General features: G+C 34.4%; 1 protein-coding gene across 2 annotated transcripts in view; it reads right to left on the bottom strand.

The window, feature by feature from the left end:
• ATP5MC3 (ATP synthase membrane subunit c locus 3) overlaps positions 1-18,695 on the bottom strand; it is a 100,559-nt gene extending 81,864 nt beyond the window's left edge. For both annotated transcript variants that reach the window (XM_074215666.1, XM_074215667.1), the window contains exons 1-2: positions 18,417-18,695; positions 17,266-17,394 (exon numbers count right to left, since the gene is read on the bottom strand). The gene's annotated coding sequence lies outside the window, so the exon portion shown is untranslated. The remainder of the gene's footprint in view (positions 1-17,265; positions 17,395-18,416) is intronic.
• Between the last annotated feature and the right edge of the window lie 625 nt (positions 18,696-19,320).

The following is a 19,320-nucleotide window of genomic DNA, read 5'->3' as shown; positions in this document are numbered from 1 at the left end:
TCAATATTCCTCTGTCTTCTCCTAATTTTTAATTTTCATACTTCAGAAGCAAACACATAATTAAAATATATTTTCAGATATTATCATGCTACCAATTTGTCTATTACCTAAAATGCTATAAAATAGTATTTTATTTTCCATGATCCTTGCAAATGATTTGAAATTAAACATTTTCCCTACACCTGCAGAAATGTGTAAAGGATAGACCTGGCAGTATGATGATTGCTTTACAGATAAGCATTTCCTTCATCATCTTCAAGGTCATTTAGATTTATGATCTAATCACTCTGTGGCTCTTTAACAGGATGCATTTGAATCTGATTAAAAAGAAAAATAAATAGCAGTGTAGATTTATTAATGAAATGTGTTTGACCTTTTCACTTCCCTTCCTTCTTTCAACATAACTGTGAGTTTAAATAACATAGAAAAGGATTTCTCAGTTGCTCACATTTTAACCTGGAGAGTTTCTAAAGGTGTGTCTGCCAGCCTCTTGGTGAAGGGTAGAGCTTAGAGGGCTATCTTCCTCTTCACCCCTCCCCCTTGGTTACTTTAATTGCTTAACCTACATCCTAATTCAGGTTGCTCATAAACCTCAGCCTTTGTTGTAGGTCCGACAGCTGTCTTATGTCAGTAGCAAGTAAAATGTTCACAAAGTTCCGGAATGTTGCAAGACAGTTTATGGTGTAGCAATAAAAGGTAAATTGAATTTGCAAAAATGCATTTGTCCCTGATTAAAAACTTACAAAGTTAATTGGAAACACTATGGAGGTGTTACCACACAGCTCGAGGTGTAACTGGTGGCTCTAATCCAGGCGGGGTTGATAGCTACGGCTAGAATTATGCTCACACCCATAATACAGACACTAAAGGTGTACGTTCACATAGCTGTTTTTTCTTTCAGTTTAATTAGTGAATTCTATATATTGAGGATTTAAAAGTTTTTAACGTGGGGTCAGCATTACCTGTTTGCAGAAAATGATATTAAGATTCTTTGGTGAATGTTTGATGGGGGGGGGATATTTCGTGTTATGGGAATATCAGATCTGTTAATGGTCTCTAAAGAGTATTTACAAATGCATTGTTTTTAGTCCTTCCTTAAACCCCATTGTCTTAATTTATTAACATCTATTGTTGATAATGCTCCTGTAAAAAAATATACCAGCCTGGGAGGAACAAGAATAAATTTGAAGTAACCAGTGAACTGAGGCAATCAGCCTTTTCCCTCTGGACTTTAGTGAATTATCTCCACATAATCCACTTAACCTTTGCCATTTAGGGACCTGGGAACCTGAACATATCCCTAAATTTGAGGCTTTTAATTGCTGGTTTTTTAGTGTCACTAGTTCAGCTCAGTTGGAAAGATGATGATTGGAAAACAGTCCTGTGAGGCTTTTCACCTCTGGTAGGAGTCCTGACTATAATTAGCTTGGTGGCCAGGGAGCCTCCAAACATGTGGACAATTGTGTACATTCAACCCACAAATGATGTGACTCTGTTGATCTGTCAACATTCACAGTGTGCCAATAATTAAGGATACAGACTTAATTCTCCAAAAGGTTCATACTAAGAGATCAAGAGGACAGACAGTTAAAAGGTTTAAGTCCTCTGGAGTATTGAATGGCCCTTAGTCTTTTGACTAGGTTTGTTACAGGTACAACATGGATTACAGAATTGAGAGAGGGAAGTAGCCTTAAAGGTATTAAGATTTAATTTTGCTCTCATATGTGTTCAACCACATACAAAATTGTGCTTTTGTATACTCACCAACCTATATAGTCTTTTAGCTCTTCAAGACCATCATCAAAAACCTATCCAGTTTTAGGAATGGTGAAATGTTTAGTTTTCATAGTAAGAAAAAAGAAAAAAAAGTTAGCTCAGTTGGTTCAACAATGTTGCAGGTTTGATCTTCATAAGTGCTGGTAAACTTTGTACCCTTTACATAGTTTGGGCTTACACTCCTAACCTTGGTCTGACACATTGAAAATGAGTACCATCAGTCACAGAGGGAACTGGGCAAACAAATGTGGTTGTATCCACATAAATCTATTATGTCACCACTGAAAAAAACAATTCGAAGAGCCCATTCTACTGGTGACAGTTCACTAGAATCATCTTCATCTGCAAAGGATGTCATGCTTGCCCGTCTTCTGCTACATAGCTTGTGCTGGAGGTTGGCTTGGGTGGCTCCATTTTATGAAGCAATATTAAGTAAGTGCCCTTGAGCATTTGGTCTTGGTAGGTCCTGTACAGAAGTAAATCTCTTAAAAAAATGAGATTTGCCATAGCTATCCATGACAAATAGCTCTAAGACAGATGTCTCTTTTTTAGATATCTACCCTGACTATCCAATGTCTTCTTTTAGAAGCCAGTCAAGCCTAACTCATATAACTCTGTTTAGGTTGCCAGAATTTATAAATATGGCTGCATTGCAAACCCAGGACATGAAAACATGGTTCTAGTATTTTTCAGCCCTTTATTTGATTCAACCATGATTTATGGACCTGTTATATAAAGGTTCCCCTGGTGTAATCAAAGAACCAGAACAAGGAATTTGGAATCAGGAAACGTGGACTTGAATTTTGTTTCAGATATTCACTGACTGTGATTATAGACAAATTATTTAGCTTCAAATGCTGTCCAAATGATTTAGCTTTGCAAATGATGGCCAAATAAGAGTTTTTATTATTAATCTCTGCACCAAGTCTTCTCACTTCGAATAGAATAGTGTGAGGAGTGTTCTATGATGTAACATGGACTAAAAAAGAAAAGACTTGCTGTTAAACTTTGAGTCTATAGTTTAATCTTTTGTCATTTATGTTTACTTGACTGATTTGTCTACTTTGCAAGCATTGCTAAAAATGATCAAGATTTTTGACATAATGAGGATCAAGCACTTTGGGTTAGAGGGATCAATTTTGAACAAAATTATTGTTTTGAGTTCTGATAACTCTACTTATACCATAGAGACCCAGAAATAGCAGAAAAAGCAACCTAAATGATTGGATATTCATAGCTAAAGCCAAAGGCATTAGTTTTCAAATAAAATGGGAACTTTCTCTTGAAGCATCTGAATAATTACACTAACCATTTTTTGCCAATGGAAACTTGGATAAAAAAGTATCCAGAGGAAAAGGGTAAATCATTTTTCTTTTTTGATGTACTTCTTTCTTCCACCTCCATGTTTTTGAGCCCTCTGCCCTCCATATATGGCATAGTTTCCGTCCTCTTGAACTCTTCTTCCTTCTGGAACTCAGGGAGCATCACCCTATCCTCTATTCTCTTTTCTGTTTCCCTGCCCTTGGGCAATGAATTACTTTGTATGACAGAAAGAAGGATTTTATTGAGTTTTGTCTGAAGATGAAAGCTATTATTGTGGAATTTGAGTGCAGATGATGATGATGATCAAGAATTTCATTTTTTTCCTCCCAGAAGGGAAATATTTTAGAAAATCTAAGACTACACAATAGAAAGAGAGCTGAATAAAGAGTCAGAGAATCTGAGTTTAAATTCTCATTCTGTTGTTTATTCTCTGTAAGATTTTGTTAGGTCATTTCACCTCTCCCTGCCTCAACTTCCTTATCTGTAAAATGGAGGGGGTTGGCCAAGGTGATCTCTGGGATTGATCCCAATCCTAAATCTGTCAATTGTGAGAGTGTAGACTTGTGCCCTCTTATCTAAATGACATGATTTTGGATTTGCTTCCTTCCTTATCTTTAATTATTCTAAAGATGAAACATTATTTTTCTTCTTCTCATATTTTCCTTTCCAAGGTTTTCACTGAAGTTTCTTGCAGGACAATTGCTGCATACAAATGGCACTTGGCAAGCTTCCTTCAGCACACAGGGATAGGCAACTGAATTTGTATCATGGGGAAATTGATCCCATAAGGACCCATTTGTACCTGTAATTACCCTAAGGCAGGACTATGTGAAAATTGGCTCCTTGTATCATGCATATGTATTGTCAAAGGAACCAATCAGTTCCTGACCATGAAAATACTTGAAAGTAAATAAAAAATAAAATGAAATTTAAAATGATAAAAAAGTTAATTCCACCCCTCCCCCAATTTCTATAATTTAATCTTTCCATTTGGAAAAGGAGGAGCCCTTTGCTGAAATTGGGAGAGTAGAGAGGAATTGCTAATTATTTCAAACCTATGATTGCTGGAAAGATTCCAGACCAGTGGGGAGCTCAGTTTAGCTTTTATTTCTTTCTACTCTTCATTAAGCTTCTTGTGTTTCTTCCTTCTTTACTTTCTTCCTCCCTCCCTCCTCTCTTCCTACCTCCTTTCCTTCCTTCCTTCCTTCCTTCCTTCCTTCCTTCCTTCCTTCCTTCCTTCCTTCCTTCCTTCCTTCCTTCCTTCCTTCCTTCCTTCCTTCCTTCCTTCCTTCCTTCCTTCCTTCCTTTCTCCCTCTCTCTCTTCCTTCCTTTTAGATTTTTTGTAGTTTATTAAATAGTACTTGCTTTTTAACCTGTTATTTTATTTTTATGTATGTTCAATTTTTCTGTCTTCTTCTATGTGTTAAATCTATGTATTATACAAGTTTAGGAATCTATTTGCTAGTTATTGACTATAGTGTACAACCCATCCATGCTAATTACAATCAAGAAGAGCTTGGCTCTCTAAAGATAATTTAAAATTCATAGATAATTTTAAAAATAAAAATAATAAACCAAGAATGATGAAAAATTATAGTAAATATTCTCAAGCAGACCTCACACAGTCTTTTGTCAGAATTTTTTTTTTTTAGGTTTTTGCAAGGCAAGTGGCTTGCCCAAGGCCACACAGCTAGGTAATTATTAAGTGTTTGAGACTGGATTTGAACCCAGGTACTCCTGACTTTGCCCCTTTTGTCAGAATTTCTAACAAATAGTAAACTGAACTGATTTGGGTTTAACCTTTTTCTTTTTCTTTTGCCCATAATCCCCAAGTTGCTTAGCCAGTTTCCAAATTCCCAAATTAACTGTCTACCTCTAACTTTTACAAAAGTCATATTTTTCAACCTCAAATAATTTATGTGCTCTTTTCTCAAACTATAATAATGTTGATTAATATTTTTTTACAAAATTCAATTCAATTAAAAATTAGTTATTGGGGGGGGGCTAAGGTGAAGTGGATAAAGCACCAGCCCAGGAGTCAGGAGTACCTGGGTTCAAATCCAGCCTCAGACACTTAATAATTACCTAGCTGTGTGGCCTTGGGCAAACCACTTAACCCCATTGACTAGCAAAAACTTAAAAAAAAAACCAGCAACAAAAAATAGTTACGTACTTGCCAGTGGAAGATCTTCAGAGCAGGGGGAACTCTAACAACTGAAATAAATTAATAGGTAATTAAAAATAAAAAAAAATTTATTTTGGGAGAGAAAATCCAAGGGGCCATAACATGAATGAAAATGATTAAAATTGATTCATTTCTTTCCAAATGTAATGTTTCCATTGCTATAAAAAAGAAATCTCTGAATTTTGGTTGTTTCTATGGTGTTTGAAGTATATAAAAGGCTCTAACTCAATAATAACATTTTGAGTTGTGATATAACACCTTTTTTCTTAAGAATCCCAAAGTATTTCAAGAAAATATGTATTCATAAATTCTTATGACAGCCAGCTGATATTTTATCCACCATTATGTTATCTTTACTTGGAGAAATAGAACACAAAACTGTTGACAATGTGTCTGAGTGAAAGGTCTTGTTTTTATAAGCTATGCACTACTTCTTTCCAAATAGCTAAAGGCTTTTAAAAAAATTTTTGGGAAAAAAGGTGAATTCAATGTCACATATCATTTAGATAAATTGAATTTGACTACAATAATTTAGATCACAATTAAGATAACTAGCTCTCTGATCTTGAGAGAATCATCTAGATTTTTTGAGTCTTAGTTTTTTTCATCTGTAAAAAGAGTAAGTTTGATTCTATGATTCCCTTAAAATTCTGTAACTCCAGGTTATATAATTCCATGACTCTATTCTATACATTAGTATTATAGCATATTCAGGAAAACTTATCAGCATCTGCTCAGCAAAGGAAATATGATCCAAATCATATACCTAAGATTCACTTTTAAAATTGATAAGATTTCTATCGGTTGAGAAAATTAAAAAAATTAGAACTTTTATGAAGCTTGTTTGGGGATCCTTTACTTTTCATCAGAGCTAAAGAAATCTTCAGGTTTTGACCTAGAACAAAATATTATGGAAATAGATTATATCTTATATCTTATATAGTATATATTATATCTCCTTTTAGGCATACAAAATGCCCAATGTAAATATAAATCAATTTAAATTCCCATGAAGTAGGATTGTGTCTATCTTAAAAAAAATACATACTGTCTAGAAATACACATGCATATATCTCCCTTTCTGTTCACACCCTCAGTTCTGGAAACAATTTGATTGAATTCTAGTGCATAGGAACTAACTAGTTCTTATTTCTTCTGATCTCACGAATTATTTCAAGAATAACTCCCTACTCAGTGAAATCGATCTAAATGGGATGTGCTACTCTCCTTGTAAGCAGTTTGTCTGATAACTGCCATTAAAGTCCTGGGTTAACCAGAGAGTCTAGACTGCAGCAGAGAAAGACAGCCCGGAGAGATTAAGAACAGGGATTAAGTGCGTGACTGAATTGCCTATTCCAGAACACAGAGATAAATCTTAAAGATACTTTCCTTTAAGCTTACCGTCTTCCTTATTGAAGTAAGTAATAAAAGTCTGGTCTGGCCTCAATGTGCTGAATGCTACCGCTAAAAGGGTGTTAGCCTGAAGAAATCCAGCGGTGAATTGTAAGTGACACATAGACAGAACTGTTAACAATTAACTTTTTTTTTTTATCCCTTTCATATTCTCAAGGGACCCAACCCACAGGAAACTAGGTTTAGTTTTTTTCCTCCTTTCGTGTTTGAGAAAAAGCTTTCTGCAGAAACTATTGTCTTTGTTGAAAATAAACTTCAGAATCAATGAATGGAATATCTTTATTTTTAGGTCAGTCATATTTTTCATTGGAAGGATTGTGGGTTAAATTGCTTTTAATGTGTGTCCTGGATAAATGCTGATTACAAGTAAAGAAGCTGGGTCGTGCATTGCAGACTGGATGTGCAACCAGAAAACCTGGGTTTAAATGCTACCTACTACCTTGGGCAAGTCTCATTCCCTCTCTGAACCTCAGTTTCTCCAAATATAAAATAGAGATTGGACTAAATATTCTCTAAATTTCATTGTAATTCAATCTAATTTGGAATTAACTACTGTCCGAAACATCTACAAGTAAGTATACTTTTCAAATTACTGTGTAATATCCCGGGGGTATATTTTAAACCCTTGTCTACTGGACAGGGATTAATGAGATGGAATCTGTGTTAAATGAGATTAAATTAGATGGTATTCATAAAGTACTTTATGTAGTCTTTGGCATGTAATAGGCACTTAATTCATCCTTGTTCACTCCCATCCCCCCACTCCCCAAATTGTACGGCGACAAGATCTTTATCATCTTGTGGTTTTTCTCCAAAAAGATTCATGACCAATTCAAGGAAGCTACCTTGGACAGTTGATTGCTTAGGAAAAGAAAGAAATGCTAAATTGAGCTGAATTTTACCAAAGAGCTAGTTTATTCATTTCCCTAATAAGATGGTACTTTAAAATTATGTAATTAAATTAAAATTAAAAAATTAAATTTCTTATTAATATTTAATATGACTAAGTCTGAAATTAAAATAAAAATTGAAAATATTTTAAAAAATTATTTCAAGAAGGGAGAATTGAACAGGGAGAGAGGGTAGTGAAAACTGATACTGAGAGAAGTCATCACAATAGGGATTTTTAAATTTTGATTTCATAATAGCAACTATATAAGAAACATAGAATATTAACTGGGGTTGTGGTATGGTTGTTCTAGTTCACAGTGATCATCTCCCTTTTTTTCTGTAAGAGATGGAAAACTATGAGTGTAGAATATTACATATACCATCTGATTCAGTTGATTTTTTAAAAAAATTCTGCTTTTCCCCCTCTTTTTTTTAACTTGATAAAAGGAATGGCATTCTGGTTAGAGGGCAGGGATAGAACGACATTTGAGAATGAGGTGATTTAAAACAAAATTACCACCTTCATAATTTTTAAAAAATGAAACAAAAATGTCCCTGTATAGAGAAGAACCAGAAGTTTGGTATTGAGCTTTGGATGATAAATTTTCAGTGGAAGATGAATTGACTATCTTTACCTTGTAGACAAGGACTGGGTGGGTAGGTACTACCACTGTAATGTTTTCTGACTTTCAGGGGGTTTCACTGGGATAGTCAAATGATGACATCTTGACACTTTATCCAGAATCTTGTAAATTTGATCAATAATAATTTGCTTATGGACAACCCAACATTTAAGAGACTGAGTCCAAAGATCTGGAGTTTGTTTTTTGAGCAGATCTTAGATAGTCAGGATTACAAAAACATCAGAAGACATCTGTAACTGCTGTTATGATTCTGTGTAATAGAATGAATGGCACTGACACGCACTTGGATGATAGTAATAATGATTGCCTAAGGTGCAGCACACAGGGTCATGAGACATATACATTAAAAAGGTGACATAATAATGAAAGAGAGTTTCAGAGAAACCTGGAAAGTGAGCAGAATCAGAAAAATATACATTTTAACAATTTGGGAGGATTTAAGAATCTGATGTATGTTCAATATAATGGCCAGCAATGAGTCCAAAGACCTTATGACGAAGAATGCTGCCTCCACCTCCCAACAAAGAGGTGATGTAAAGAGAGACAATTTCAGTGTGGGAATTTGTTTTACTTAACCATGAATATTACAAGAATTCTATTTTTCTTTTTTTTTCAATGAGTTTGGAGGTTGGAGAACCCGAGTTCAAATGTGACTTCAGACACTCCTCCTGACTTCAGGGCCAGTGTTTGATCCCCTGCACCACCTTGCTGCCCCCTTTTTGAGAACTTTTTGAATATTAATGCTATCAATTTTTCATATAAGGAATCCCACCAAGCTTCATGTTCCCTATAAATTCAGTAAGATAGATATGCTTTCTATGATTTTTATTCCAGTTAATAATAGAAATGTTGAACAATATGGGACAGGCTCCTCTAGACTTCCACTGAATACTACACTTCTTTTTGATACATGCACTAAACAGCCTACTCATTTAGACAACCATAACTTGAAGTAATTATTCTTTCTATAAATGAGCAGCTAGGTGGTGAAGAAGATAGCATGCTGGGTCTAGATACTGAGGCAGAGAGGTTAAATGTTTTGCCCTTGAGTCACTTTATTATTGAGTGTTGGAGGCAGTATTTAAACTCAGCCTTCCTGACTCTAGATCCACACTCAAACCACAGAGTCACATACCTCCCTGTTTTAAGCAGAACCTATCTTCTTATTTTGGGGAAGCAGTACCTTTACTCATCTTGAGAGTCCCATGGTACCTGTTTGATTGTTCATAATTCCTTAAAGACCATGGACAATGGTCCAGCAATCACACTACCAAAGTCTGTAGTACACTGGCATTTGATTCATTTAGATTTAGTAACTCTAAACCTAATTGAGTTCATTGGGTTTATATTTTCCTACAATTTCAATCATCTCAGGTAGAGGTATCACAAGGCACAATGCTGACGATTGGGGGCATGTGCTTCTTCTCTGTGACAATTACTTTCCTCATGTCTCCTCTAGAGATCCTCTGTGAACCCATCATCCTGTGGACCCCGATGCCTACAAATCATCTCCCCATCTGACACATCTACCACAGGGGAAATGGCTAGATTCCTCCCTTATGCTACACAGGCACATTTGAGGTTGGATTTTCCTTTGTGTCACCACTGTCCATCCCAATCCCATTCCACCTATATCTTGTGTGTTTTTTTTCTCCAGCTAAGAAAAATTTCTATTTATGATTGTGATCTTGGATTTCACTTCTCTACTAACACATTTTTGTTTCCTCCTCACTGTAAAGATCACTCTACTGGTTAGAGAAAACAGAACATTTTGATGATCTTGATGTAGCTGAAAAAAAAAGGTCTTCCTCAAGATAAGATGATTTAATTAATAATCCTGTACTCTTCTTCCTTTTTGCGAAAGCAATTACCACTGGGGTCAAACCATTGTAACGTATTTCTCATTGCTAACTCTTACTTGAAGCAGTAGGAGAGTGTCATGGGAGATTTCAAGTCAGTTAAGTTTAGTAATGTTGTTACATTAGTCAATTTTTGAAAAAATATTGAATTTAAGAATACATCTGGTATTTAGCAAAGATCAGAGCAACTTAGAAATAAATTACTCTTCAGATTAGGTTTTTGCTTGCCCAGGGTCGCACAGCTAGTAAGTGTCTGAGGTAAGATTTGATATCAAGTCCTCCAAATTCTTATGCTGTGATAATATTGCATTCTATTCATATGTTATAATTTGTGTTATTCATACTAAAAGCATATTCCATGTTCTTCAGCTGTATTTGCATACTTTATGAAGTGTGTGTGTGTGTGTGTGTGTGTGTGTGTGTGTGTGTGTGTGTGTATGTGTGACTTTTTGCACATGGAATTTCTCTTTAACTTCCTGGAGAGCACTGTGAATGGAAGCCAAGAATAACTAGAATAAAAGCAACTTATAGGTAGCAAAAATGTATTTTACTTTTTTTGATAAACATATTTGAATTGGTGTGCTTAACACTCCTCTCAAAATTTACATTGATAACTTTTATTTTTAATACACCATCTTCCTTTCCAAATATATTTCTCCTACCTCTCTTCCTAGACATCTATCTTTTGCCACAAAGGATAGAAATGGAGGAGGAAAAAAGCAATTTAGTAAAAGTAACACATTAACCAAGTGTGACTACATGCAATGTGTACATGCAGAGTGGTACATTTTGTCATCTCTTCAGGTACTATGAAAGAAATATATTAATGTACTCCCTTTAATTTTGTTTAGTATCTTATACTAAGTATACAGTATTACTTAGGAATAAATATAACTATTACTAACTATAAGAAATAATAAATAAGAAGAATTTTTATTCTGTGGAATCCTTATTCCCATATTTATTTAGTCATTCCCCAAACAATGGGCATATACTTTGTTCCAGTTCTTTATTATTACTACCACTAGCTACTACTACTACTATTATTATGCTACTATAAATATTTTGATGTATATTTATTCCTATATTTAGTTCCTTTCTTTTTATATTTTAAAATAAATTTATTTTTTTCTAGTTCTAAGTAAAAATAATTTTCATTATTCATTTTTGTAAAGTTTTCTCCTTGCAACCCTTCCCTCTCCCTATTCAGGATAGCAAATAATCTGACATAGCTTATACTTGTACAATCATATTACACATATTTCTATGTTAGACTTTCTGTGAAAGAAGAATCAGAACAAAATGGAAAAACTTCCCTGAGTAAAAAAACAAAAAACAAATTTAAAAAAGTGAAAATAGTATGCTTTGATCTGCATATTGTCTGTCTTTGATAACTGTATTGCTGAGAAGGACTAAGTCTATTGCAGTTGATCATTACATAATGTAGCTGTTAAAGTGTACAATATTTTGGTTTTGCTTACTTTACTCAGCATCAGTTCATGTAAGACTTCCAGGTGTTTCTGAAATCTGCTTACTTGTAATTTCTTACAGGACAATAATATTCCTTTACATTCATATATCACAATTTGTTCAACTATTCTTTAATTTGTGGGCATCCCCACAATTTCCCACCTTAACCACACCAAAAAGAACTGCTATGAATATTCTTGTACATGTGAATCTTTTCCCCTTTCTTGGTGATCTTTTTTGGGATACAGACCTAGTAGTGGTATTACTGGATCAAAGGGTATGCACAGTTTTATTATTATTATCTCATTATCTCATTTCTTCTTCTTCTTCTTCTTCTTCTTATCTCACAACTCTTTTCCTCTCTCTCCCCGCTCCCTGGCTCCCTGTTAGGTACTCCCCCCATACCACACTCCTTTTAAACTAAGGTAATTAAGTTTCAGAATTTACCTGAAAAATCCCTAGTTACATGACTGTTTCAGAAGTAGATAATCTACATGTTATAATTATTTCTTGAAATATAATTATGTATTTGTATGTACACACATAAAAATTACATATACAATTTTGTAGGTACCTGTAATACAACTTAGCTACAAAAAGAAAGTGGTTACTTTATGTATATATAGGAAACAAGCTATATTTTTTCAAGTTCCATAACATATTCCATATCCCTTATATGCTTGATTTTCAATTGCATATTTTTATTTTGACTTTAGAAGATCATAGAATTAGAAGTAGAAGGGAATTTAGAGATAATCTAATCTAATCTAAACTTTTTTTTAGATAGAAAACTGAATCACAGGGAAGTTAAGTGACTTGGCAAAGGTCACACAGGTAATAAGTAGAAGTCAGGATGAATACAACCCAGATTTATTATGCTTTCTATCAAAGTATGGGTTTAAGTGAGTATAAAAAAATTTAAAATAGCATTATTTCAAAATTTCCTTTCTAAGATAAATGTAAAAATGATTTTTAAAAATGTCTTAAACCAGATTTTAAGTAAAGGAAGAAGAAATAAGTATATAATATAATAATCTTAAAAACTGGATGTCATTAAAATTTGATTTTTAATTTTTTATAAAACATTAATAAAAACATATAAAATAGATTTATAGAGTAAAAAAGATAGCATCAATGGATATGATAATTTTAAATAATGCTACATAATATTTTTTTCATTTATAAAAGGCCATAATAGGCACATTTTATATGCCAGCAAATTTGGAAAACACAAGAGTAGTCACTGGATTGGAAAAGATCAGTTTATATCCCAATCTTAAAGAAGGACAATGCCAAAGAATGTTCAAATTATAGAACAATCAAACTCATGTCACATACCATCAAAGTTATATTTAAGATTTTGCAAATTTGACTTCAGCAACAGGTGAATGAGAATTACCAGATAAACAGACTGGTTTTTAAGAGGCAGCAGAGATAGAGTCCAAATTGCCAAGATTCCCTTGATTATGGAGAAATCAAGAGAGTTCCAGAAACTCTAAAGCTTTTGAAAGTGTGTATCACAATAAAATGATACAAATCCTCAAAGAAATGATAAAGCCAGATCATCTTGTCTCTTGAGAAACCTGTATGTGGGTCAAGAAGCAAGAGTTACAAGACATGACCTTGCTGAAAAAGTTCATATGAACCTTTGAATAATAATAATAATAATAATAATAATAATAATAATAATAATAATAATAAATGAGATAATGAAATAAAACTGTACATACCCTTTGATCCAGTAATACCACTACTAGGTCTGTATCCCAAAAAGATCACCAAGAAAGGGGAAAAGACTCACATGTACAAGATTATTCATAGTTCTTTTTGGGGTGGTTAAGGTGGGAAATTGTGGGGATGCTCTTTCCTGTAGCAATGTAAAGCTCTGAGAATTCTATTAAAAGGAAAGCTGAGTAACACAGAATCAATGCTTTCAAACTGTGGTGCTGGAGACTTTTGAGTTCCTTGAATAGCAAGGAGATCAAATAAGTCAATACTTAAAGAAATTAATTCAGACTATTCATTACAACAGCAAATACTAAAGTTGAAGCTTAAATACTTTGGTCACATAATGAGATGATAAGACTAATTGGAAAAGACCCTGATGGTGAGAAAGACTGAAGACAAAAGGAAAAGGGGATGGTAAAGGATGAGATATATAGAAAGTGTCATGGAAGCAGTGAACATGAGCTTGGGTCGACTTTGAGAGATAGTGGAAGACAGAAGAGCCTAGCCTGCTATGGTCCAACTGAATGACTGAACAACAGCAAGACCTGGATTTAGTCCTGTAATTGGTGTATATTAACTGTGCCATAATGGACATAATTGCCTTTCTAGCATCTAAGTCAATATTCTACAACTTTAAGTCCTAGATGCATGGCCAATCTGGATCAATATTCAATAGATGGTGATATGAGATTGGGATTCAGAAGGAAGACTAAGGGGTGAAGCTATATATGTGTGTATGTTTGTATATATATATACGTATGTGTATATAAATATATGTAATCCATACATAGATGTGTTCAGATATATGTTAGCTGCATAGAAGTTATAATGAATTCCATGAGAAGTTTATTTTCTATAATCATTAATGGTATTTGGTCTTAGGGTCAGTCCTTAAATTGTTGAAAGGCACCATAATTTTAGAGTAAATAATTGGTCAGGTGAAAGAAAATTAGATTTCTATTCCCTGTTCTACTAATTGTCTGATTGATTTTGGGCATTCCATTTTACTTCCTCAGAGATTCCCTCATCTGTAAAATGAAAGTTCTGAACTAAATCCTTAAGACTTTTTCTGTTTAATTTTAATAATCTTTGATTCTTAAAAAAAAAGAGAAATAACTGACATCTACATCCAAAATCTTCCTTCCATAAGATCAGTTCCATGGAGGAATCATTCAAGATATGTGCATTTGTAGAAAAAACTACACCTAGAGAATATATATGTGGCCAGGGTGTAAGTGTAGAGTCATCTTAAAGACAGAAAACACATGCAGCTAATGCAGACACATGGAGGGGCAAGTCATGCTTCTCTTATGACAGATAATTTATAAAACTTTGCAGATCTCAAAGGGATATATAAATGCTAGTTTTGTTGTTGTTTCTGTTGTTCTTAAGGGGGCCTGACCTCATTAAAAAAGATTGGCTCCCCTGCAATTTCAGAAGATTTGTTCTTCTATGTTTATACTTTGGACACATACTCTTTATGTCCATGTTTTTCTCTGGCTTGCATGCATTCTATATGTATGTTTTTTCATACGTATGCCCTGGCTGTACATTCTCCTGAAGTGTATGTTTTTCTGTGGACATGTACTAGCTATATAAATATTCCCCAATGTGCCTCCCACATACATCGTACGTGTATCTGCTCTGTCCAGTGCTGGTTTGTATCTATTGGAGAGTGTTCTCCAATTTTATGGAGGAAATGTTCTATTACTGTTTTTCTTACTATGCTATTTCATTAAAAGCCTTTGCTTTGAACTAATTGTGCCCTCTGTGTGACCAGTAAAAGAAAACACTTATCAGTAGGGGCTTGTGAGCTATGATTTTGAGTGGCGGTAGGACCCCACCCCCCCCAGAGCACTTTGAACATGGAGTAGCCATGTGTGGCAGGATGTGCCCCAGGTGGTATTTTAACAATTATTCCAGAGTATTTAAGATAATGGAAACAAATTAAAATCTCTTATTTTAAATAATCATTGTATTATTAAAATATAGTGGTAGTATATTCATAATTCACTTATTGAACTAGAGATAGTTCATCCTTCCACAACTTCAAAAGTTTATGCTTTATTATAATAAATGACCAAATAATCATGGATTTATTTTTTAAATAAATTTTGTTTCTCTCTTTTGCTTTTTGAAATACAACATCTAGTAATATAACTCTTCTCTACCCCTTTCAATAAAGAATAAAAAAAAATTCAGCAAAACAAATCAGCACATTGAAAAATTCTGACAATCTATCATTCAACTTTTAATGGAGTTGCAAAATTAATCTGAAGGAAAAATGCTATTTTTAAACTGTCAAGATGCCTTCTAAAATGAAATATATTTACATGTTTGTGTATTTATATACGCATATTTATGTCTACATATAAATACAAATATGTATATGAAGGGCAGTGAAGAACATGTATAGGTCAAATGAAACAATAAAAATGTACTGCTGGTGATTAAGCTAGCCTTCTCAGCTAGTGATTTAATCATGATGTAAATGACCTTGATTTCAATAAAATTCAACCTATCTTAAATTTTGGTTATCATCTCCAAATATGATCCTCTTCCTTTTCCTGACAGTTTTCAAAATAAGACATGTTGGAAGATACAACCATCTGACTTTAGGAAAGAAATGTGTTTGCATATTAAGATATTATTTCCCCTCCTCACAGATGAATATAGACTAAATTCTTAAATTTTTTTTGTACCATCTATGGTCCTGTTCTAGTATAGAATATTAATCATATAGTGTATCAATGTTAGAACAACTGATAATTATTCTTTATGTCTTTTGAGTATTCTTCCTAAGAATAGCCAACCTCTCTGCAGATGGGGGGTTTGGTTTCTCAGGCCAAAGATTCGGGAATTGATAATTTCAAATTGAAAACTTTCAGTGGCAAATGGGCTAAATCCTAGCTCCCATCAACTGACTGCCAGCTTCCAAAGAGAGCAGGGGGCTGCTCAAAGGTGACGGAAATCGGGTCTAAGAGCTAGACCCTGGTGCTTTCAGAACCTAAATTGAGATCCTGGTTCCATTTTTTTTTGGGGGGGGGGAAGGATTTTGCAAGGTAATGGAGTTAAGTGACTTGCCCAAGGTCACACAGTTAAGTAGTTATTATGTGTCTGAGGCTGAATTTGAATTCAGGTCTTCCCAACTCCAGGGCTAGTGCTCTGCTCCACCTAGTTGCCCCTGGTCCACCTTTTTAAGATAAAAAATTCCATCCCTAGTCCCTTGCACCTCACTCACAATGAAAATGCTACTCTCAATCTTATGACATGATCTTGGTGACCCTCTGAATGAATTGGAGTAGTCTTCTAGGTTAAAGCAGTGCAAGACCATGAACACATCTCCTCAGTAAATAAACTTAGAGACAAGAGCCACCTTCTACTAAACTTTCTCTAAGGGTGAATTCTGGTTAAAACAAAACACTTTTACTCTAGGCTAGTGGTTTAATCTCTTAGTACCATATAGTATTCTAAGGTAATAGATTGCAGAACAATTTTTGATCTGCATGTGTAGAGGGGATATTCTCACCTGGAATTGTCAACTAAATGAAATCTTAAATCTGAAACAAAAGAAAATTAAAAAAACCCAAAATATCTAATAAATGACATTATTGAGAGGGTAGGAATTTGTAGAATAAAGGCATCTAAATGGCACTGGATTTCAAATCAGGAAAACTCATCTTCTTCGGTTCAGATTTGGTCTCAAATAATTACACGCTGTATGACTCTGGGCAAATCACTTAACCATTTCCCTCCATTTCCTCATCTATACAAATGAGCTGGAGAAGGAAATGTCAAACCACTCCAGTATCTTTGTAAAACAAAAGCCCTAAAGTGGGGGTCACAAAAAGTTAGATTCAATTAAATGACTCAACAACAACAACAACAACAAAGACATCTGAATATTGTGGTCTAGATGGGTGACTGGTCTCTAGCCATCTAGGTGGAGTGAGTGAGGTAAATGTAATAATATTACCTTTTCTTCTTTCCAGTCTGCAGTCTGGGTCTCTTGGTGTTCTTGGCCCCAGTCCTTGGCCTCCTTGATAGGACTTTTGGTTTGTAGTCTTTTGAGAACAGTTCTAGTTCCAAATGGTGCTGTTAGATACTGGGAACAATTTTGAGCAAGAGTTAATCTAGTTCCTTAATTTTATACAGAAGGAAACCGAGTCAGAGGTTTCCTGAATTCTAGGCTGGCAATCTTCCCATTCTATCAAGTGTAGGGGCTATTAATTTAATTTTATTCAGAATGTAAGTAAAATCTTTTTACAGTTTTTTGTTGCAGAAATGAATAATGAAGGTAATTGTATTCTTACTTACATAAAACTGCTACTATCTTAATAACTATGGTATAATTCATCCAGGAAGCCAAAAAAGAACATAATCAATGTTACTTGACCCCAAATGCAAGAGACATATAAATTATGCTGAGATTATGAATACTGCCAAAATTACAAAATCATAAACTCGACTCTCTAAATTAGAGGTCTTAAATTTTTACAATAGCCCCATGAAAATTGACTAATCATAAGCTATATCCCATCAATCAAATTTCATCCTTAGTTACAAAGTCTTTTATTCACTTGATGCATAAGCATATTTATAGTTGTAGTTTTAGCAATAACACTATTAGCTTACACTAGCACTGTACTTTTTATCAGAAAATCCTAAAGTTTTCATGTTATTTTTTGATAAATTTTTGGTATTATTACATGTATTTTTATTTCTGTTTTAAAAATGGAAAATCTTTATAAATGAAAAAATTGTTTGTCCTTTGTTCTTGAGAGTACTGTGATATCAGAGAAGTGATATCATGTGCAAGTGAATTGGATTTAAGTAAGGGTGGGCTGAGCAAAATCACCAGCCCCACTTTCTTCTCTGTAGCTATTTGGGTCTGGTGGCCAGATATGGATGAGGACAACGAGAGATGGCCCTGGATGCACTGACATTTTTAATCTAAGTTTTTTAATAGGACTCAGTTTGACTGAAGCAATACCCATCCAATGATTAAGGCAAGTAAGAAAGAAATTAAACAAAGAATTGTTCTGCAATTTTGAATAGTTGAAAAAATAATTGGGGATGGTAAAACTTTCAGGGTTTCTGGCCAAAACAGAGATAATTTCTACTTACATTCATTCTAGCCAGTCAAGGTCCATCGGTGACCAAGTGGGGTGGAACTGGGACTTGTTGTTGGTCAATCAATGAGAGCCAGAGGTTTTTGGGGCTTAGTAAACTCCAAGATATTTAGCCAAATTTCAGTGATCAACAATTAAATTCCTTTGGCTAGAGCAACCCAAGATAAGGATTATTAGCTTGGACAGAAGGAAAGGGAGAAGAAAGAGAGAAAGAGAAAGAGAAAGAGAAAGAGAAAGAGAGAGAGAGAGAGAGAGAGAGAGAGAGAGAGAGAGAGAGAGAGAGAGAGAGAGAGAGAGAGAAAGAATTGTGATGCCCAACTGGTTAGCAGACATGCCACAGAAGAAGAAACAGTCAGATGATGCCATAGTGCACAGAGAACACTGCTTGGAGTCAGGGAGACCTGAGTTCCCAATATGACCTCACATACATACTGGCTGTGTGATCCTGCTCAAGTAACTTACCCTCTCTTTTTTTTCAGATTGCTCATCTGTAAAATGGAGATAGTGATTGCACCTACCTGCCTGGGTTATTGTGAGGATTTAATGAAATAATAATTTAATGACTGGTGTTTAGCACAGAGCCTGGCTATTTTTGATGAAAGCTCATGCTAAAAACAGTATTTTCCATTAGACTTGTTTTGTTAGTATGATCCTGGTCTCCATAGACATGGAACTTCTTGGAAATGATTCTTTTAAAGCACAGGTTCCTTTTTGGAATTTATCAAAATGTGGATTATAATTCTTACTGCTAGGTTGACCTACCAATCCAGGTTTATTTATTTTAACAGAGTTCAGCCTCTTAATCATTCCCCATGTATTACCTTGATAAAGGTACACTGGAAAAGAGAGAGAATCTAAAGTGATAGACTCATTCTTCAAGGTACATCTGATGGCAATTG

The sequence above is a fragment of the Macrotis lagotis genome, chromosome 1, assembly GCF_037893015.1.
Source record: "Macrotis lagotis isolate mMagLag1 chromosome 1, bilby.v1.9.chrom.fasta, whole genome shotgun sequence".
NCBI classification, from domain to species: domain Eukaryota; kingdom Metazoa; phylum Chordata; class Mammalia; order Peramelemorphia; family Peramelidae; genus Macrotis; species Macrotis lagotis.
The sequence above is the reverse complement of the archived record's forward strand: the minus strand, read 5'-3'. Positions and strand labels throughout refer to the sequence as shown.